Source organism: Piliocolobus tephrosceles, chromosome 12, assembly GCF_002776525.5.
Source record: "Piliocolobus tephrosceles isolate RC106 chromosome 12, ASM277652v3, whole genome shotgun sequence".
NCBI lineage: Eukaryota > Metazoa > Chordata > Mammalia > Primates > Cercopithecidae > Piliocolobus > Piliocolobus tephrosceles.
This window is the reverse complement of record NC_045445.1, coordinates 33418332-33433450: the sequence shown is the minus strand read 5'-3', so window position 1 is coordinate 33433450 and position 15119 is coordinate 33418332. Positions and strand designations below refer to the sequence as shown.

General features: G+C 39.2%; 1 pseudogene; it reads right to left on the bottom strand.

Moving 5' to 3' along the window:
* Positions 1-10479: 10479 nt before the first annotated feature.
* Positions 10480-12419, bottom strand: LOC111535965 (annotated as a pseudogene).
* Positions 12420-15119: the final 2700 nt, after the last annotated feature.

Here is a 15119-nt window from a genome sequence, read left to right as displayed (position 1 = left end):
CTTGAGCCACCATGCCTGGCTGAGTTTAAACGTTTCTTGCAAAGCGTGTGCCCATGATGTCAACCTTACTCTATATATCCAGATTCTTGTCAGTGCCTTCTCTTACTCTGGGTTCAGTTCTCTGCTTTGGTCGGGGTAGTGATATGGTTTGACTCTGTGTTCCCACCCAGATCTCACCTTGAATTGTACTTCCCTAATTCCCACGTGTTGTTGGAGGTACCTAGTGGGAGATAATTTGAATCATGGGGGCGGTTTCCCCCATACTGTTCTCGTGATAGTGAATAAGTCTCATGAGATCTGATGGTTTTATCCGGGGTTTCTGCTTTTGCATCTTCCTCATTTTTCTCTTGCTAACACCATCTAAAAAGTGCCTTTCGCCTCCCGCCATGATTCTAAGGTCCCCCCAAGCTATGGGGAAGTGTAAGTACAATTAAACCTCTTTTTCTTCCCAGTCTCGGGTATGTCTTTATCAGCAGCATGAAAACGGACTAATCCAGGTAAGAAGCACCCTGTTTCAGTGCATGACATGGATTTGATTTAAATAAATCAAGGGAACTTTGGTCTTTATTGTAGTTGGAGGCTTTTAGGCCACTTACTATTATTGTCTCAATTTTAGCTTTTGCATGTCCTATTAATTCCAGCAATAAAACCAAATATGTGAAATAGAAAATTTTCTCTGATTTAGCTTGAGTCTCAATTCATTTCCTTCTAACTCTCAATTCAGGTTACCCACTGATGAGAACATTTTGGACTATATTGATTGGTCTCCTTTTAGATGCTGTTATTGAATGTATTCTTATAAGCCTTGTCTTTGGAAACAACAGAATCTATAGCATGCTCAGTTTCTTTGTTTGCTCACAGTAGTGAAATAGAAGATTTTTCTCTCTCTCTGATAAAGATTATGTAAACACTTTGAAGTTTACAATAAGCGTTGCAATCCATTCTTTGATCCTTACAGCAAAACTATACAGTAGGCTTAGCCTGAGCTGTTAGTATTCTTTTAAAGATGAGAAGACAATTCACTTGTCCCAGGTTTATGCAGTCGGGACTCAAAAGCTATTTTCTGAATAGCACTATCAGATATCTTTTGCATTGTTTGCTTATTAGTTTTCTGTTTATTATCTGTCTTCTCTGCAAGTAGAATGCCAGTTGATGTGAACAGGGACCTTACCTGTTTATGTTCACCTCTATATTACTAGAGACTATATTAACATACTGAATATCATGAATGATTTTGTTGAAACTTGAAAGAAACCTCAGTCTTCTTTTTTAAGTCTAACAGGAAAGATGAGTTTATTTTTAAGATACATAATGCTCTTAATTCTTTTTTTATTATTACACTTTAAGTTCTAGGGTACATGTGCACAACGTGCAGGTTTGATACATAGGTATACATGTGCCATGTTGGTTTGCTGCACCTATCAACTCATCATTTACATTAGGTATTTCTCCTAATGCTATCCCTCCCCCAGCCCCCCACCACCGGACAGGCCCCAGTGTGTGATGTTCCCTGCCGTGTGTCCAAGTGATCTCATTGTTCAATTCCCACCTATGAGTGAGAACATGCTGTGTTTGGTTTTCTGTCCTTGTGATAGTTTGCTGAGAATGATGAAGAAGCCTCAAACTTCTTGTCCCAAGTCCTGTGTTCTATTGAATTACCTATGGCTATTCTTTTGTCAGTCTTCAAAGAGATAGAAAAATATATGAATGGTTATGGAGCTAGTAGTTAGTGGAGCTAGAACCAGAACCCAGGTTGTTTAATTCTTGGTATATTTATGTTACTTTATTTTATTTTTGGACACTGGCAGACCCAAAATTATGGCATGACATGTTTTAGAAAGATCCTCAAAGGGTGATATGCATACTCTTAAAGAAACAGACAGAACCAAACTGCAAGGCTGTGGAGTAGGACAAGTTTGTCTTCTTTTCCTGCATACCCTCTTTACTCTTTACTGAGCAGTTACTCAGTGGTTTTGGGTTGTTTAGTGTCCCTACCATGGGGCCCCACCCTAGCCTTCTTCCCAGTGTTCAGGGTCTTTCCAGATCCCTTCTCTCCTATCAATATGTTTCTCTTTTGAACCACTCTTAGTGCAAATGTCAGCTGTTGGCTGAATGGCTACCTTACCTCTTTGAGTCTCAATTTTCTTACCAAAAAACAAGGATAATAATTTGTCCTTCTTATATATGTCATTTGTGTGGTATGAACATAGAAAGGAACAACATATAGGTTATAGTCAGTTTACAAACATGTGGTGGTATTAGTTTTTTTCTAGGAAACTGCCTAATATAGCAAACAAATCCCTCTAGGGCCCTAAGGCTTTTAATAATGGCTGGAATTACTTTTTCTGTGTCTTCCAGTTATATTTTAACAAAGACAGTCAATACCTTTAAACTAAAAAAGTAATCCCTGTGGTGGGAATTTAAAGACTCCTGGTAGATCTGTGAGGGACAGATTTTTATTTGGGAGTGCAAGGAAAGGGTTTTTAGGATGTAGTTGTTCATTCTCTTTTTTTGTAACATGGTTCACCTTAACTCTTTGTTCATTCAATGTAGCTGCTACCTGTGAATTGATCAGGTCTGCCAGTACCTTGTGATGACCAGTTTGACTTGAAATGATTTTAACTCATACAAGCTAGGGTCTGTTTGGCTCACTTCCAGAAAGTTTTGCACTATAGTCTCATGTTAGAGCCCACTACACAACAGATCTCTACTGCGCAGGTGCAGTTGAATTTGTATACATTGTTTCTTTGCCTGCTCCTCTTCTGTGACAGGGGGACCAATGCCAATGAGGTGAAAGGTGAGGGTTAGATAGTGCATAGAAGACCACATTTGAAAAGTCTGAGGGCAAACAGGATGGTGTCCTATTCATATGAAATCTTACCCTAGTGTGTACTCACTGGGGTCCCTTTGTCAAAATCTGTCAGCAAGTTCTGTTTTTTAGAGTTGTGAGACCCAGAGGTTGGTGTCTTCCCAGGCATTTTCCTGTCAGAACTGTCATTTCCGAAAATTATAGAGTGTGGTTTGAAACTAAGATTATAGGTTTAAGCAGCCCTCATGTCTCTCTGACTAGGAACAATCTAAGCAATGCCAAGAAGCTAAATTTGGTCTTGGTCATTATAAAAAGTGAAAGTAATGCTTTACAATTAAGAGTTTGAAAACAGCCTTTAATTTAGATTCCATAAAACATTGATGGGGCCGGAGAGTGTGATGCTGAGGGCTCAGAGGGCCTGTATTAAAGATGAGTAGAGGCTTTTAAAGCTTTGTTACTAGTTCAAATATGGTTCAAGGGCCATGTCAGTTTGAAAGCATTGAGATTGGTTGATTATTCCAGGTCCTGCGAAATGCAATATTCAACATCTTTGTAGCAATAATTATCAGAATTACTGCTTAGAAAGGCAAAGTAAAGCTTAGGATTCCAAATAGGTAAGGTGAACTCTAAATAAATGGAACTAAGAAGTAAGTAAAAGAGACTGACTTTAAGAAATAGGGGTATTCCAAAAGGACCATGGAATTTTTTAAAAAGTAAAGAAAACTTGTCTTAGTTTGGTATGTAAAGAAGGAAAGAATTGTCAACATAGAGAGCAGACAAGACCAAACTTGGAAACTAAAATAAAAATTGGGTGATGTCTTACAAGTTCCCACTCAAAAGTTTTCAGCCTAACAAAAAATAGAAGAAATTCTGGAACTAACAAACTTTTCCTAATTTGGAAGAGCCAGGGCTAGAAAGGAAGGTAGCAGGACACTATGATGTAGAAACCATTACATTGAAGGGGGCTGGTCTGAGTCTGGCCATGGGTTCAGAAAGTAAATAGAGGAAATGAAGACAAAGTTCCTATGCCAGCATTCCTTATGGTTCTGGCTTCCTTTCCATTACCTTTATGCTCTAGATTACTGAGCTAGATACTAGCTTACACTATGTGCATTTGGAGGTGTGAATGTGATATTTATGGTGTGTGTGTGTGTGTGTACGTGGCTATATGTTGGGATGGGGGAAGAAGAAGAAAGTTAGAAGTATCCAAAATCTCACTACCCTGAGATAGCCACTTTTAGGATGACCATCCTTTTGTGTGGTTTATTTTGCGTATACATATATACATAGGTAACTTTTCATAAATGGCATCATTGTCGAATGCTTGCTGTATTGTTAAGGACAATTTTGGGGGAAGTTGTCCTCCCCTCTTCTTTTCTTTCTTCTAATTTATACTTCCCCAAGGTAACCAGAGTTAACAGTCTGGTGCATAACTTTCTATACATTTTTCTAAAGTCCCTTCATCTGATTCAAACACACACACGCACACACACACACACACACACACACACACACACACACACACAGCTTTTGTTTGGACATTATTTAAAAATGTGATTATTGTATAATACACTTTTTTTCTGTACCTTTTAATCAGTACCTAGTGGAATTTGCATACGTTCCACTGTTGTTCTCTTAGTGGTAGCATAATAGCTCATGATATGAATGTATCACAGTTTATTCAATCACTTCCATATTAATGGGTATTTACTGGATTTCTAGCTTGTCTCTATCACCATAGATACTGCAGTAATTCTTTTTATTTTTCAGTTTAAACCATATTAAATTGCTGTTTTGTATGTCAAAAATAGTCAACTGTGAACAAAAAAATGATACTAGCATGTAAAAAATAAATCAGCAGCAGTATGATCAGTTTTGAGAATGCAGAAATAAAATCAGAAATTTTTGATGCAACCCAAAGCTCTGCTGTAATGCAGAGGAAAAGAACAAGGATATAAAAATAACAAGAGAATCAATAATTAATATAATGGCCAGTGAATGTAGAACCAACATATTGAAAGGAATTAGGTAGCTTGCTTTAGGTAGACAGCAAGGGAAGGGTACCAGGAGAGCCCCCAGCCCATGGGTCAGTGCCTTATCCCACATAACATAAAAAGCAGCCTGGGAACATAATTGAAGCTGCAGACACCGATAAGGTAACTAGCACAGGGTGTTGTGCCTGAAGACATGCCCATGGCTGCACCGATAGAAAAATCTCCTGCCTGTTTGGATAAAAACTGACACAGAACGTCCGGCTCACTCAGATAAGGGAACAACGCCTGGCATCCAAATGCCTTTGTCCTTTGTATAGTCAGCGTGTTTCCAGGAAAAGTTTCTTCTCCTTTTGTGGGCATGGGCACGGTGGGCTCTGGTGGGTTTGGGTGGGCACTCTACTTTCCTTTATTATAACTATAAGTCCGGGCCGGGTGCGGTGGCTCACGCCTGTAATCCCAGCACTTTGGGAGGCTGAGGCGGGCAGATCACGAGGTCAGAAGTTCGAGACCAGCCTGGCCAATATGGTGAAACCCCATCTCTACTAAAAAATATACAAAAATTAGCTGGGTGTGGTGGCGCGTGCCTGTAGTACCAGCTGCTCAGGAGGCTGAGGCAGGAGAATCTCTTGAACCCAGGAGGCGGAGGTTGCATTGAATGGAGATGGTGCCACTGCACTCCAGCCTGGGCAACAGAGTGAGACACCGCCTCAAAACAACCGACCAACCAAAAAAAAAAAGAAACAACTCTGTAAGTCTGGCTTCTATGAATCATCACCTCAGCTCCGGATTGGTCCCAGGCCAAGGTCCCTCCCCCCCGCCCCCGCCAAACTTTCATGTCAGCTTCTGATAGGCCCTGGGGCAAGCTAAGCAGTATCGTGAATCATCATTTCAGCTCCTGATTGGTCCCGGGCCAAAGTCCCGGGCCAGGCTGAGTCACGGGTTAGCCAAGACAGCCCACAGACTACGCACTTTTCTTCCCTTTTCTGGTCCATAAAAACCCCAGAACGGGCCCCACAGTGAGTATACCTGTTCGGGACCCCCCTCTCTGCTGACAGAGAGCTTTCTTCTTTCACTTATTCAGCTTTCACTCTAAGCTCAGTTTTGTGTCCCCGCTCCTTAATCATCTTGGAGGTAGGACAAAGAGGCGTTATCTCAGACAGCAACAGACTGTTTCAATATGGCTTATCTATGTATCTGAAAGACAAGAATAAATGAATAGAAGCAATAATAGAAGAAAACATCTATAAAATTAAGAAACAGCTGAATCTCCAGATCAAAAGGTACCAAACTAATAAGATATAACTGATATCTATATAATCCTGATGAATGTTCTGAATTTCAAGGATAAAGAAAAAACTTCTGTAAGTATGTAGTCGAAGAAAGAGACAACAAATACCGAAAACTGGGTAGCTCTAAAGAAAAAAAAAAGGGATATCCCTAGAATTTTCCATAGTATTAAATGTCAGAAGACAAATGGTGGAACATTTACATTTTTGATGGGAAAATGTTTTGACCAAGAAGTTCTCTACCCTGACAATGCAACATAAAGATATTTTCAGAAATGCAAGAGCTCAGAGAATGTACCCTCTATAGAACCCTTGGGAAATGACGTGGGGAGATGCAAAATAAATTCTCAAAGCATCTTGCAAACAATAAAAAACAATAAAAATACCTTAAGAATATAGACTATGTTATAAAAAGAATGATGTGTGCGTTGAATCTATTGAATATAGAATTAGTCTAAATAGTATAGATAAGGTTACAAAACAGAATGGATATATTAATTCTTGAAAGGGTAGACAACATAATTTTAAATATACAAAAACCAGACTAAAATCTCATACTATGCCACCATTACCTGGGAGATAGAGGGGTGGGGTAGGAAAGTAGAGGAGGTATGAGAGAGAGAGTTTCAAGGAGAAATATAAATTCATTTATTTTAAATTTAGGGGTAACCTCTTATAGAATTAAAACTAGAAAGTATACTTTACAAATGACTCCAGCAGAAAAATAAAACCACATAAAAATTAAGAAGAAAGCATAATGCAAATACAACAATTGAAGAAAGACCAATAAATGCTAGTAAATGGGTGTGGGTTAAACATTCCTATTATAAGGCAAAGATTCTCAGTTTGAATTAGAAAACAAGGTTCAACTGTAGTTTCTTTGGTTTATAAAAGACATATCTAAAAGTGACTCTTAAAGGTAAAAAGCAGAAAAACTATATACCAACTATATATAAACTATGTATATATACATGTATGAATATATACTGAGTATATATACATGTATGAATATACTGTATTTACTTTATATATATTTATATATATATGGAGAGAGAGATGGAGAGATAGGTATATAGATCTGAATATATCAGCAATTTGAAACAGAAAAAAAGCGTAATATTATAGACAAAGTAGAATCCAAGGCAACCACATTAATAAGATAAAGCTTTTCATTTATTTCTGATTAACTATGGCTATCCAATCGGGTAGTCACTAGCTACATATGACTATTTGAAATTATTTTATTTTTTTAATTTCAACAACTTTTGAGGTATAAGTGGTTTTTGGTTACACAGATGAATTGTACAGTGGTGAAGAATGGGATTTTAATGCACCCATCACTTTAGTTCTGTACATTGTACCCAATAAGTAGTTTTTTGTCCTTCTTCCACCTCCTTCTTCTTCCCCTTCTGAGTCTCCAATGTGCATTAATACTAGTCTGTATGCCTTTGCATATCTGTAGCTTAGGTCCCACTTAAAAGTAAGAACATGTGGTATTTGGTTTTCGATTCCTGAGTTACTTCACTTAGAATGATGGCCTCCAGTTCCATCCAAGTTGCTGTAAAAGACATTATTTCATTCTTTATCATGAGTGAGTAGTATTCCATGGTATATGTGTGCATGTGTGTGTGTATGCACCACATTTTCTTTATCCACTAATTGGTTGATGGGCACTGAGGTTGACTAAATATCTTTGTAATTGTGAATTGTGCTGTAATAAATAAACATGCACAAGAGTTTTTTTTTTTGATATAGTGACTTCTTTTCCTTTTGGAAAAGATTGAATGGTAGATCTACTTTTAATTCTTTGAGAAATCGCCATACTGTTTTCCATAGAGGTTGTACAAATACACATTCCCACCAGCAGTGTATAAGCATTCCCTTTTCATTATGTCCATGGCAACATCCATTGCTCTTTGACCTTTTAATTAATGGCCATTCTGGCTGGAGTAAGGTGGTATCTTACTGTGGTTTTAATTTGCATTTCCCTGATTATTAGAGGTGTTGAATGATTTTTATATGTTTCTTGGCCCTTTGTATGTCTTCTTTTGAAAAACTGTCTATTCATGTTATTTGCCCACTTTTTGATGGGATAATTTGTGGGTTTTTTGCTGATTTGCTTGAGTTCCTTGTAGATTCTGGACATTAGTTCTTTGTCAGATGTATAATTTCCAAATATTTTCTCCCATGCTGTAAGTTGCAGGTTTACTTTGATGATTATTTCTTTTGCTGTGTGGAAGCTTTTTAATTTAATTAGGTTCCATTTATTTATTTCTGTTTTTGTTGCATTTGCTTTTCGGGTCTTAATCATAAATTCTTTGCCTATGCCAATGGCCAGAAGGGTTTTTTTTTTCTAAGTTTTCCTCTAGAATATTTCTGATTTCAGGCCTTAGATTTAAGTCTTTAATCTATCTGCAGTAAATTTTTGTATAATGTGAGATAGGGATCCAGTTTTATTCTTCTACATGTGGCTATTCAATTTTCCTAGCACCATTTATTGAATATGGTGTCCTTTTCCCAGTTTATGTTTTTGTGTGCCTTGTCAAAGATCAGTTGATTGTAAATGTACGAATTTATTCCTGGCCTCTCTGTTATGTTCCATTGGTCTGTGTATCTCCTTTTGTACCAGTACCATGATGTTTTGGTTACTATAGCCTTGTAGTATTATATGATTTGAAGTTGAGGAAAATAATGCCTCCAGATTTGTTCATTTTAATTACGATTGCTTTGGATATTTGGGGTCTTTTTTAGTTCCATTATGAATCTTAGGACTGTTTTTTCTAGTTCTGTGAAAAATGAAGTTGGCATTTTGATAGGAATTGCATTGAATCTGTAGATTGCTTTGACAGTATGGTCATTTTTACAATATCGATTCTTCCAATCCATGAGCATGGTATCCATTTCCATTTGTTTGTGTCATCTATGATTTCTTTCTGCAGTGTTTTTTAGTTCTCCTTGTAGAGATCTTTTACATCCTTGCTTAAATATATTCCTAGTTATTATATTTTTTGTAGCTACTGTAAATGGGATTGAGTTCTTGATTTGATTCTCAGTTTGGTCACTGTTGTTGTATAGCAGTGCTACTGATTTGTGCACATTGATTTTGTACTATACTGAATTGAGACTTTACTTACTTCACTTATCATACCTAGGAGTCTTTTGGGGGAGCCTTTAGGGTTTTCTAGGTATATGATCATATCATGGGCAAACAGCAATAGTTTGGCTTCCTGTTTTCCTATTTGAATGCCCTTTATTTCTTTCTCTTGCCTGATTGCTTTATGACTTCCAGTACTATGTTGAATAGAAGTGGTGAAAGTGGATGTCCTTGTCTTGCTCTAGTTCTTAGTGAGAATTTTCAACTTTTCCCCATTCAGTATGATGTTGACTGTGGGTATGTCATATATGGCTGCTACATGTTTGTCCCTTCTATGCTTGTTTGTTAAGGGTTGTTAAACATAAAGAGATGGTGGATTTTGTTGAATTCTTTTTTTCCGTGCCTATTGAGATGATCATATGGTTTTTGTTTTTAATTCTGTTTATGTGGTGAATCACATTTATTGACTTGAGTATGTTGATCCATCACTTCATCTCTGGGGTGAAACACACTTGATCATGGTGAATTATCTTTTGGATGTGCTGTTGGATTTGGGTTGCTAGTATTTTGTTGAGGATTTTTTTGCATTTACATTTTTCATAGATATTGGCCTGTAGTTTTGCTGTTGTTGTTGTGTCCTTTCTTGGTTTTGGTATCAGTGTGATACTGGCTTCATAGAATGAGTTAGGGAGGATTCCCTCCTTCTAAGTCTTTTGAAATAGTTTCAGTAGGATTGGCATCAATTCTTCTTTGAATGTCTTATAGAATTCAGCTGTGAATCCTTGTGGTCCACCTGGGCTTTTGTTGTTGTTGCTGTTGTGGGCAGTGGTTTCTTTTCTTTAAATTACTGATTAAATTTTACTGCTTGCTGTTGATCTGTTCAGGATTTCTATTTCTTCTTGATCAAAGCTAGGGGGATTGTATGTTTCCAGGAGTTTATTCATTTCTTCTAGATTTTCTGGTTTATGTGCATAGAGGTTTTCATAATAGTCTTGAATGATCCTTTGTATTTCTGTGGAGTCAGTTGTAAAGTTTACCATTTCATTTCTTTTTTTTTTTTTGCCAATTTTAAATAGTTTTATTTAAGACTTTGCATTTTTCCACGTACAATAGTGTTTATAAAGTGCAATGTTATATCCTTCCCCTGTGCATATGTTCCATATTCAAGTATTGAGAATGCCCAGTAACTTACTATAGCGGCTGAACTTTTTAAAACTGCCACAGAATTTGCTACAAATTTAGGTCCTTCAATATTTTAAATGTGTGGAACAATGCTACATCTATACTTGTGTTGACTTAATCAACCTCTTCAATGGTGAGCCCCGAGGAAGCACCACCAGAGGGAGGAGCTCCACCACCAGGGAATCCCCCAGGCATTCCTCCTGGCTTGCCTCCTGCACTCGGGTACAGCTTGGTAATGATGGGGTTGCAGACTTTCTCCAGCTCTTTCTGCTGATGTTCAAATTCTTCCTTCTCAGCAGTCTGATTCTTATTGAGCCAGTTGATAATTTCATTATACTCGTGCAGAATCTTCTGTTTGTCTTCATCGTTAATCTTGCCTTGAATTTTCTCATCTTTGAGAGTTACTTTCACGTTGAATTCACAGGAGTCAAGTGAATTCTTGGATGACACTTTGTCCCTCTGCTTCTTATCTTCAGCTTTGTACTTCTCAGCTTCCTGGACCATATGTTCAATGTCTTCCTTGCTCAAATGGCCCTTGTCATTAGTGATAGTAATCTTATTCTTTTTTCTTGTACTCTTGACCACAGCAGAGACATTGAGGATGCCATTGGCATCAGTGTCAAAAGTGACTTCAATCTGAGGAACACCTCAGGGTGCAGGAGGTATGCCTGTGAGTTCAAACTTGTCAAGCAGGTTGTCATCCTTGGTCATGGTATGCTCACTTTCATAAACCTGAATAAGCACACCAGGCTGGTTGTCAGAATAGGTAGTGAAGGTCTGTGTCTGCTTGGTAGGAATGGTAGTAGTATGTTCAATGAGGTTGGTCATGACTCCACCAGCAGTTTCAATACCAAGGGAAAGAGGAGTGACATCCAAGAGCAGCAAATCTTGAACATTTTCAGACTTGTCTCCAGACAGGATGGCTGCCTGGACAGCTGCACCATAAGCAACAGCTTCATCAGGGTTGATGCTCTTATTCAGTTATTTTTCATGGGAGAAGTCTTGGAGAAGCTTCTGAATCTTGGGGATATGAGTAGAAATACCAACCAGGACAATACTGTGAATCTGTGACTTGTCTCGTTTGGCATCTTGAAGGGCTTTCTCTACCAGCTCCAGGGTTCTACGGAACAGGTCAGCATTCAATTCTTCAAATCAGGCATGGGTACTGGAGGTATAGAAGTTGATTCCTTCAGAGAGAGAATCGATCTCAGTACTGGCATGGGTGCCGGAAGAGAGAGTACTCTTAGCTCATTCACAAGCAGTACGGAGGCGTCTTACAGCCCTCTTGTTCTCACTGATGTCCTTCTTGTGTTTGTGCTTGAACTCAGCAATAAAACAGTTGACCATTCGGTTGTCAAAATCTTCTTCACCCAAGTGGGTGTCTCTGGCTGTAGATTTGGCCTCAAAGATTCCATCCTCAGTATTGGGGATTGACACATCAAAAGTGCCGCCTCCTAGGTCAAAGATCAGCATGTTTCTTTCTGCTCTAACCTTTTTGTCTAAGCTGTAAGCAATAGCATTAGCAGTTGGTTCATTAATAATTCTAAATACATTGAGACCAGCAATAGTTCCAGCATCTTTGTTAGCCTGATGCTGAGTCATTAAATTAAGCCGGCACTGTGAACACAGCATTAGTAATAGTCTTCCCAAGGTAGGCTTCTGCAGTTTCCTTCATCTTTGTCAGAACCATAGAGGACACCTCCTTTTGGGTAGAAGCTTTTGGTCTCTCCCTTGTATTCTACTTGGACCTTAGGCCTGCCAGCATCATTCACCACCATGAAGGGCCAATGCTTCATATCAGATTGGACAACAGCATCATCAAATCTGCGTCCAAATAGATGTTTGGCATCAAAAATCGTGTTGGTGGGGTTCATTGCAACTTGATTCTTTGAGGCATCACCGATCAATCGTTCAGTGTCCGTAAAGGTGACATAGCTTGGAATGGTTCGGTTTCCCTGATCATTGGCAATTATCTCTATTTTTCCCTGCTGGAAAACACCCACACAAGAGTATGTAGGGCCAAGAGCCATACCAACTGCAGGTCCCTTCGACATGGTTGCTGGCATGCAGGGCTGGCTGCAACAACAAAGAAAGCCACAGGAACCCTGAGAGCTGCAAGCAAGCTCAATGAGTTACAGTTTCATTTCAAATTGAACTTATTTGAATCTTCTCTCTTCTTTTCTGGGTTTATCTAGTTACTGGGCTATGCATTTTCTTCATTTTTTCTGAGAACCAACTTTATGTTTTATTCATTTTTTTGCTTTCAATTTCATTTAGTTCTGCTTTAATATTTGTTATTTTTTTCTTTTGCTAACTTTGGGTTTGATTTGTTCTTGTTTCTCTAGTTCCTTGAGGTGTAACAGTAAGTTGTCTATTTGTTATCTTTCTGTCTTTTTGATGTAGGCATTTAGCGCTGTAAACACTCCTCTAGCCATGCTTTTGCTGTATTCCTGAAGTTTTGATAACTTGTCACTGTTATTCATTTTGAAAAAATTCTTAACGTTCAATTTGATTTCATTATTAACCCACAAATTATTCACAAGCAAATTGTTTAATGTCCATTTATTTGTAGTCTTGAGGGTGCCTTTCGGCATTGATTTCTAGTTTTATTCTACTGTGATCTGAGAAGATACTAGATATTATTTTAATTTTTTAAAATTTTATTAAGATTTGTTTTGTGGGTGAGGTGGCTAGCAAGATGGTCACATAGGAACAGCTCTGTCTGCAGCTCCCAATGAGATCAAATGCGGAAAGTGAGTGATTTCTGCATTTCCAACTGAGGTACCCAGCTTATCTCATTGGGACTGGTTAGACAGTGGGTGCAGCCCACAGAGGGAAAGTCAAAGCAGGGTGGGGCATCGCCTCACCCTGGAAGTGCAAGGGGCTGTGGAACTCCTTTCCCTAGCCAAGGGAAGCCGTGAAGGACTGTGCCATGAGGAATGGTGCATTCCAGCCCAGATACTATGCTTTTCCCATGGTCTTCACAACCTGCAGAACAGGAGAGTCCCTCGGGTGCCTACACCACCAGGGCCCTGGGTTTCAGGCACAAAATTGGTGGCCGTCTGGGCAGACACTGAACTAGCTGCAGGAGTTTTTTTTTTTTTCCATACCCCAGTGGCACCTGGAATGCCAGCAAGACAGAACCATTCACTCCCCTGAAAAAGGGGCTGAAACAAGGGAGTCAAGTGGTCTAGCTCAGCGGATCCCATTCCCATGGAGCCTAGCAAGCTAAGATCCACTGACTTGAAATGCTTGCTGCCAGCACAGCAGTCTGAAGTCGACCTGGGATGCTCAAGCTTGGTGGGGGGAGGGGCGTTTGTCATTACTGAGGCTTCAGTAGGCAGCTTTCCCCTCACAGGGTAAACAAAGCCACTGGGAAGTTTGAACTGGGCAGGGTCCAGTGCAGCTTGGCAAAGCTGCTGTAGCCAGACTGCCTCTCTAGATTTATCCTCTCTGGGCAGAGCATCTCTGAAAGAAAGGCAGCAGCCCCAGTCAGGGGCTTATAGATAAAACTCCCATCTCCCTGGGACAGAGCACCTGGGGGAAGGGGCGGTTGTTGTGGGCACAGGTTAAGCAGACTTAAACGTTCTTGCCTGCTGGCTCCCAAGACAGCAGCAAATCTCCCAGCATAGAGCTCGAGCTCTGCTAAGGGAGAGACTGCCTCCTCAAGTGGGTCCCCGACCCCCGTGCCTCCTGACTGGTAGACACCTCCCAGCAGGGGTCAACAGACACCTCATACAGGAAAGCTCTAGCTGGCATCTGGCGGGTGCCCCTCTGGGATGAAACTTCCAGAGGAAGGAACAGGCAGCAATCTTTGCTTGCAGCCTCTGCTGGTGATACCCAGGTAAACATGGTCTGGAGTGGACCTCCAGCAAACTCCAGCAAAACTACAGCAGAGGGGCCTGACTGTTAGAAGGGAAACTAACAAACAGAAAGGGATAGTATCAATGTCAACAAAAAGGACGTCCACACCAAAACCCCATCTAAAGGTCACCAACATCAAAGACCAAAGGTAGATATAAGCCATTGTAACTGGAGTCTCATTGTAATTTTGATCTGCTTTTCTTCAATGACCAGTGATGTTGAGCACCTTTTCATATGTCTCTTTGCTATTTGTATGTTCTTTTGAGAAATGTCTATTCACTTTTTTTGCCTATTTTTTAGTCATACTATTAGATTTTTTCTATAGTGTTGATTCAGCTCATCATGTAGTCTGTTTATTAATTCCTTGTCAAATGGGTAATTTGAAAATATTTTCTCCCATTCTGTGGGATGTTTCTTTACTTAATTAATAGTTTTCTTAGCTGTGCTGAAGCTTTTTAATTTTATGTGATCTCATTTGTTCATTTTTGCTTTGCTTGCCTGTACTAGTAGGACATTACTCAAGAAATTTTTGTCCACATCAATGTCCTGGAGATTTTCCCTAAGGTTTTGTTCTAGCAGTTTCATAGTTGTGGGCCTTAGATTTAAGACTTTAATCCATTTTGATTTTTTTTTTTTGTATATGGTGAGAGATACGCATCTAGTTTCATTCTTCTGCATATGAATATCCAGTTCCCCAGCACCATTTATTGAAGGGACTGTCTTTTCCCCAATGTATGTTCTCAACATCTTTGTCAAAAATGAGTTCACTATAGGTGTGTGGATTTATTTTGGGGTTCTATATTCTGTTTCATTGGTCTATGTGTCTGTTTTTGTGCCAGAGTTGTGCTGTTTCAGTCACTATAGCTAGGTAATACAACTTGAAGTCAGAT